The sequence below is a fragment of the Phaseolus vulgaris genome, chromosome 11 (assembly GCF_000499845.2).
Source record: "Phaseolus vulgaris cultivar G19833 chromosome 11, P. vulgaris v2.0, whole genome shotgun sequence".
NCBI classification, from domain to species: domain Eukaryota; kingdom Viridiplantae; phylum Streptophyta; class Magnoliopsida; order Fabales; family Fabaceae; genus Phaseolus; species Phaseolus vulgaris.
In genome coordinates this window covers 1,978,253-1,985,299 of record NC_023749.2, presented here as the reverse complement: position 1 = coordinate 1,985,299, position 7,047 = coordinate 1,978,253, and the positions used below count along the sequence as shown (strand labels likewise).

The 7,047-nt window shown below is 44.6% G+C and overlaps 1 pseudogene; it reads right to left on the bottom strand.

Annotated features, from left to right (window-relative positions):
• Nucleotides 1–816: 816 nt before the first annotated feature.
• LOC137821937 (ribosome biogenesis protein BRX1 homolog 2-like) lies at nucleotides 817–3,472 on the bottom strand (annotated as a pseudogene).
• Between the last annotated feature and the right edge of the window lie 3,575 nt (nucleotides 3,473–7,047).

Sequence of the window (7,047 nt, the reverse complement as noted above, 5' to 3'; positions counted from 1 at the left end):
AAATTTATAAGTGTATTTTGGAAAATAACTTTCAAAAATTCTGGAAAGCATTTTTCAAAAAAAATCCTAGAATAAAATTGGAAATCATAGCAAAAACCGAATCAGATAACAATAAAGCTAGAAACCATAGCACGTGTTGATAACAGAAATTGGAAACAACAATCAGTCTAGGGTTATCAGATACATACCTGATCGAGAATGAACAGCAACAAAAATAAACTCAGCCGAACGTAAAGAAATAAACCTGCGGTGGAGGCGAGGAAAGGGTTTTAAGGTTTTCTGGTCTACAGAAGTTGCTTTGGTTCAACGAGAATGGGCCTTTCATTTAGGTTAAGGCCCTTTTTATTGGTTATGAGATAATTCTGATGCCGAACGAGGCATAAATAATTCTGATTACATTTTTTTTTTTATCAGCAACGAATTAATAGAATTAAATGAAACACTTTAGGGGTGTTCCAACCCTTATACATAGACCTCCTAATTAAGCATTTAACAATTAAAACAAAGTTAAGCGGCTCACCACTTAACTCAAAAACTTAAAGCTAGTTAGAACTCAGTCCCAAGACCTCAGACTGCATAACACCAGCATAACACGAATCCTATTGATGATTTATAGAAACCCAAGCACACCACCAGTATCTATTCCTGCTGATATATATTCCTTGACACAGTCCAGAGTATCCTTTTTACCAACTTTTTTGAAAAAGAGATGCCAGCTTACTCTGCTAAGTCCTGAACATCCATCTTTCCACTCTCAATTACAACAGATTCCTCAAGCAGAATTTCAGAGGTTGTAACTCTGACAAGAGGGATTATTGTAATATTAAGGTTTGAGAGAAAAAAAACAGTGGAGACTCCTTCAACAGCAAGCACCACTGTGGTGACCAGCAGCTCCCTGGTTCTGTTGACCAGCACGCACCCTCTTTAGCTGCAGTTGTATTCAAAATCAATCTTTCCACATATCTGCAAACTCATCAGGCTCCAGAGGATTAGACATCTCTTGCATTTTCCTCCTTGTCTTTGCTTTGACCTTCTTCGCAAACTTTCCAGCCTTCTACTTTTACTCCAAAGCTCGAACCTCAAACAAAGACTTTTATCAAGGCCTCCCTTTGGTAATTTATCTGCTTCATTATGATGAGTAGAAATCTTTTAGGTGATTTCCCGTTAGCTTCAACTCCTCCATAGTATGCACCGCACTAACTAGAAATTTTACAGATGGGCCACTGGGGCATTTGGCCATCCAGAGATAAAGATGTTTTTGCTTCCTGCACTCAAACAAAAGACACGAGGGGCAACTTTTGAGCTCAACAAGCTCGTTCAGGGTGGCGCCTTTAGATTCCTTTGATTCAACCTTGTTATCCTTCTTGCAATGCGGCAAAACTAGTGACACCAAGTTCAACATCAAATGCCGGTACCTGCATCAAAAACACACTATCCTACAGCAGTGCCCGGTCAAGGCCAGCCAACCTCTGAATCCACCCTCCAACCGCCTGGTCCCTGAGAGTCAAAAGACAGAGAACCATCTAGGCACACTGTTAAGGATCAATCAGCATCAAATTCCCCTTCTCCTAGCACTCCTGGACGGTTAGCTCCTCCTTGCCAACTGTTAGGACACTCTCCATTCCCCCTTTGTATATTCTGACAGGCCTCATGGCTGCTCTTGATGTTACCTCCTCTGCATTTAACTCTGTTCCTGCAGCCTCAAAATCCTCTCCTCAAGAACACCTTCCAGCATCCATCACTTAAAGCTTCTGATACAGATAAGGGGATTTAGGATCCAATCAGCCAGAGAATAACACCAGCGGTGACCTCTGTGCTTTAGCCATTGCCATGATTTGAGTTGAGCCATCGAAAAAGTCTCTTCCGCATCTACAACACCTTGTTTGAAAACAACCGAATTCCTATGCTCCCAAATGCTCCTTACAACACACGCCCAAACTCCTTTCCACAAGAGATTTTGTTGGCTACTCAGATGAGGCAAGAAGAAATTTTCAAAGTGCATCATAAGAACATTGTGCTGCACAAAAGAGATGCCAATCCATATAAAACAAGACCTCCACACTTTCTGGGCGAAGGGGCATTCTAAGAAGATGTGTTGGCAGGATTCCTCCTTTGTTTGACAAAGCTCACATAAAATTGTGTTAAGCAACACTCCTCTCCTCCTCAAATCAACTCTGGTTGGGATTCTACCTAGGAGGACTCTCCAAGCAGTTGTTATTGTATTGGGGAAGGCTTTGATTCTCCACAGATGCTCGAAAACTTCGTGGCGCGGACTACTATCCTGTTTAGCTAAGCATTCATATGCAGAAGGGACAGAAAAGGACCCCGATCCATCACACCCCCACGTCTGAACGTCTTTGTGACCCCTTGACGGACTTACTCGGGATAGGAGTTGGACAAGGTTTGCTTCCAACGGGGATTCCCATTCATACCTATCCCTTCTCCACCTTAAGTCCCACCTCCAAACAGCGCTTACCCACTCCCCAACCTCGCTCACCATTAGGCCCTGGTCCAAGGATAAGGAGAACAACCTTGGGTAGAGGGTTTTGAGGTTGATATTGCCAATCCACACATCCTCCTAGAAGTTCACTTTTTCACCGCCTCCTACCTTCCATACAAGTTGATTTTTGAACCACCCTCCTCCTTCTCCCTCTGTGCACACTTTTTTCAAATCTCTCCACCACCATGATTGGAATTTCACTAGGCCAAGCGAACGATCCAGATTCATCCCATACTTTGAGATCAATAAGTCTGACAAGAGGGATTATTGTAATAATAAGGTTTGAGAGAAAAAAAACAGTGGAGACTCCTTCAACAGCAAGCACCACTGTGGTGACCAGCAGCTCCCTGGTTCTGTTGACCAGCACGCACCCTCTTTAGCTGCAGTTGTATTCAAAATCAATCTTTCCACATATCTGCAAACTCATCAGGCTCCAGAGGATTAGACATCTCTTGCATTTTCCTCCTTGTCTTTGCTTTGACCTTCTTCGCAAACTTTCCAGCCTTCTACTTTTACTCCAAAGCTCGAACCTCAAACAAAGACTTTTATCAAGGCCTCCCTTTGGTAATTTATCTGCTTCATTATGATGAGTAGAAATCTTTTAGGTGATTTCCCGTTAGCTTCAACTCCTCCATAGTATGCACCGCACTAACTAGAAATTTTACAGATGGGCCACTGGGGCATTTGGCCGTCCAGAGAAAAAGATGTTTTTGCTTCCTGCACTCAAACAAAAGACACGAGGGGCAACTTTTGAGCTCAACAAGCTCGTTCAGGGTGGCGCCTTTAGATTCCTTTGATTCAACCTTGTTATCCTTCTTGCAATGCGGCAAAAGTAGTGACACCAAGTTCAACATCAAATGCCGGTACCGCATCAAAAACACACTATCCTACAGCAGTGCCCGGTCAAGGCCAGCCAACCTCTGAATCCACCCTCCAACCGCCTGGTCCCTGAGAGTCAAAAGACAGAGAACCATCTAGGCACACTGTTAAGGATCAATCAGCATCAAATTCCCCTTCTCCTAGCACTCCTGGACGGTTAGCTCCTCCTTGCCAACTGTTAGGACACTCTCCATTCCCCCTTTGTATATTCTGACAGGCCTCATGGCTGCTCTTGATGTTACCTCCTCTGCATTTAACTCTGTTCCTGCAGCCTCAAAATCCTCTCCTCAAGAACACCTTCCAGCATCCATCACTTAAAGCTTCTGATACAGATAAGGGGATTTAGGATCCAATCAGCCAGAGAATAACACCAGCGGTGACCTCTGTGCTTTAGCCATTGCCATGATTTGAGTTGAGCCATCGAAAAAGTCTCTTCCGCATCTACAACACCTTGTTTGAAAACAACCGAATTCCTATGCTCCCAAATGCTCCTTACAACACACGCCCAAACTCCTTTCCACAAGAAGAAATTTTCAAAGTGCATCATAAGAACATTGTGCTGCACAAAAGAGATGCCAATCCATATAAAACAAGACCTCCACACTTTCTGGGCGAAGGGGCATTCTAAGAAGATGTGTTGGCAGGATTCCTCCTTTGTTTGACAACGCTCACATAAAATTGTGTTAAGCAACACTCCTCTCCTCCTCAAATCAACTCTGGTTGGGATTCTACTTAGGAGGACTCTCCAAGCAGTTGTTATTGTATTGGGGAAGGCTTTGATTCTCCACAGATGCTCGAAAACTTCGTGGCGCGGACTACTATCCTGTTTAGCTAAGCATTCATATGCAGAAGGGACAGAAAAGGACCCCGATCCATCACACCCCCACGTCTAAACGTCTTTGTGACCCCTTGACGGACTTACTCGGGATAGCAGTTGGACAAGGTTTGCTTCCAACGGGGATTCCCATTCATACCTATCCCTTCTCCACCTTAAGTCCCACCTCCAAACAGCGCTTACCCACTCCCCAACCTCACTCACCATTAGGCCCTGGTCCAAGGATAAGGAGAACAACCTTGGGTAGAGGGTTTTGAGGTTGATATTGCCAATCCACACATCCTCCCAGAAGTTCACTTTTTCACCGCCTCCTACCTTCCATACAAGTTGATTTTTGAACCACCCTCCTCCTTCTCCCTCTGTGCACACTTTTTTCAAATCTCTCCACCACCATGATTGGAATTTCACTGGGCCAAGCGAACGATCCAGATTCATCCCATACTTTGAGATCAATAAGTCTTTCCACCTCCCCTTTTCTTCCGATACCATCCTCCATCTCCACTTGGCTAGGAGGGCGTAATTAAACTTCCGAATATCTCTGATCCCCAGACCACCCTCCTCCTTCGGTTTGCATACATTTTCCCAGCTAACCCAGGGTATCGACCTCTTCTCCTTCCCCCATCCCCACAAGAACCTTCGCTGAATGCTGATAATGCTTTTATATATAGATTCCGGTGCTTTGAAGATAGAGAGATAGAAAAGCGAAATCGCTGAGATAACCGATTTGATTAGGCAAATTCTCCCTGCCATTGACAAAAATCTTCCTTTCCAGACATTGAGTCTAGCTTTAAGCTTGGTTAACACCGGTTCCCAGAACTTCACCTTCCTTGGATTCCCCCCCACTTCTAATCCAAGATATTTAAACGGGACTCCCATCTGGGCACAACTCAGGGTTTTTGCATAGCTTAACAGAGCAAAGTTATCCACGTTCACACCTGCAATCTTTGACTTATGGAAATTTATCTTTAAGCCTGATGCTAGTTCAAACCCCCTTAGGATCGCCTTCACGGCAACAACATTGCTGTACGACGCTTCACAAAGGAAGAGGGTGTCGTCTGCGAATTGCATGATGCTAATCTCCACCTCTCCTCTACCGAACTTAACGCCCGATAGCAGATTGGCCTTGTTCGCTTGCCTAACTAGCCCAGCTAGGCCTTCAGCAACCACAATGAAGAGGAACGGGGCTAGCGGGTCACCTTGCCTCAAACCTCTAGAAGGTTTGAATTCCTCCGTAGGGCTCCCGTTAACTAAAACGGACACTGAGGCCGATTCCATGCAGCCTCGTATCCACGTCACCCACTTGCAGTGGAAACCCATTTTGTAGAGCATATCGTACATAAACTCCCACCGCACCGAGTCATATGCTTTTTCAAAGTCCACCTTCAAGCAGAGGCCACTCCTCTCACGCCTTCTGAGATCCTCTACCACCTCATTGGCCATGAGTACGCTATCTAAGATCCCTCTCCCCTTTAAGAAAGCAGATTGACTTTCATCAATAACGGAGTTCAACACTTTCTTTATTCTTTCAGCCAACACCTTTGCTATAACTTTGTATAGAGCCCCCACTAATGAGATGGGTCGATATTGCTCCAGCGAACAGGGGTCCTTCACCTTTGGAACCAAAGCTATGAAGGATGCATTACAGCCCTTAGGAATAGACCCTGTATCATGGAACACAGCCAAGGCCTTAACAAACTCGTCTTTTATAAACTCCCAACTTTCCTTGATAAAGTTAAAGTTGAACCCGTCGGGTCCTGGACTCTTTGAACCTTCACAATGCCACACCGCTTCCTTGACTTCATCTTCCTTAAAACCAGATATAAGAAACAGGTTGTCTTCTGGGGAGATAGTTTTGAACTCCACTTCATCGAGTCTAACCCCAAAATCCCTTGTTGCTTTAAACCTGTTCTCAAACAACTTCTTAGCCTCTGCTCGAACCGTAGCAGGCTCCTCACACCACTGACCCCCAACCTCAACACCTTTTACTTCGTTTCTAAGCCTTCTCCATCTCAAGGAGGAGTGAAAAAATTTTGTACACGAATCTCCATACTTGAACCAACAAGCTCTTGCTTTTTGACTAATGAGGGAGTCTATCTTTCTGTCAACCTCCCCTAGCTGGTTCAGTAATTCCAGTCTCTCCATCCTCCCCCTAACCACCGAACCTCCATCCTTATCTTGGTTGTCAAAGGCCTCGATTTCGCGCAGGATACCATTCTTAATGGTATTAAGATTGCCGTACACTTCTCTATTCCAGATTTTCAAATCCCCTTTGAGTAGCTTCAACTTAACCTTAAGGTTCAAGATGGCATTCCTTTGGGCTGGATAAGATTGCCACTTTCCCTTCACCATCCCATTGAACCCTCTATCCATATGCTAGGCATCGATGTTTCGAAAGGGCTTGGGTCCCCAGTCCTTATCCAAGGTCTTCACCACCAAAGCACAGTGATCAGACACTTCCCTCTGTTGGACATATTGTTTGCATTTTGGCCATAAGCTCAACCACTCCTCGGTGACAAGGATTCTATCAAGCCTGCTCATAGCCGACCCATTTGCTCTAAACCACGTGTAAGCTTTCCCTACTATAGGGAGATCCAGAAGCAAATTAGAGTCGATAAAACAATTGAAACCATTTATCTCACTCGTTTGACCGCTTGCAGTTGCACCCCGACTGCTAGCACCTTTCCTTTCCCGTCTGCTTCTTACAGCATTAAAGTCACCACAGAGACACCAAACCAACTCCTGTGACGCTTCTTTAATACCAGTTATCTCCTCCCAGAGAATCTTCTTTTCTCTTAGACTACAGGCTGAGTAAATATTGACAATTACACACTTA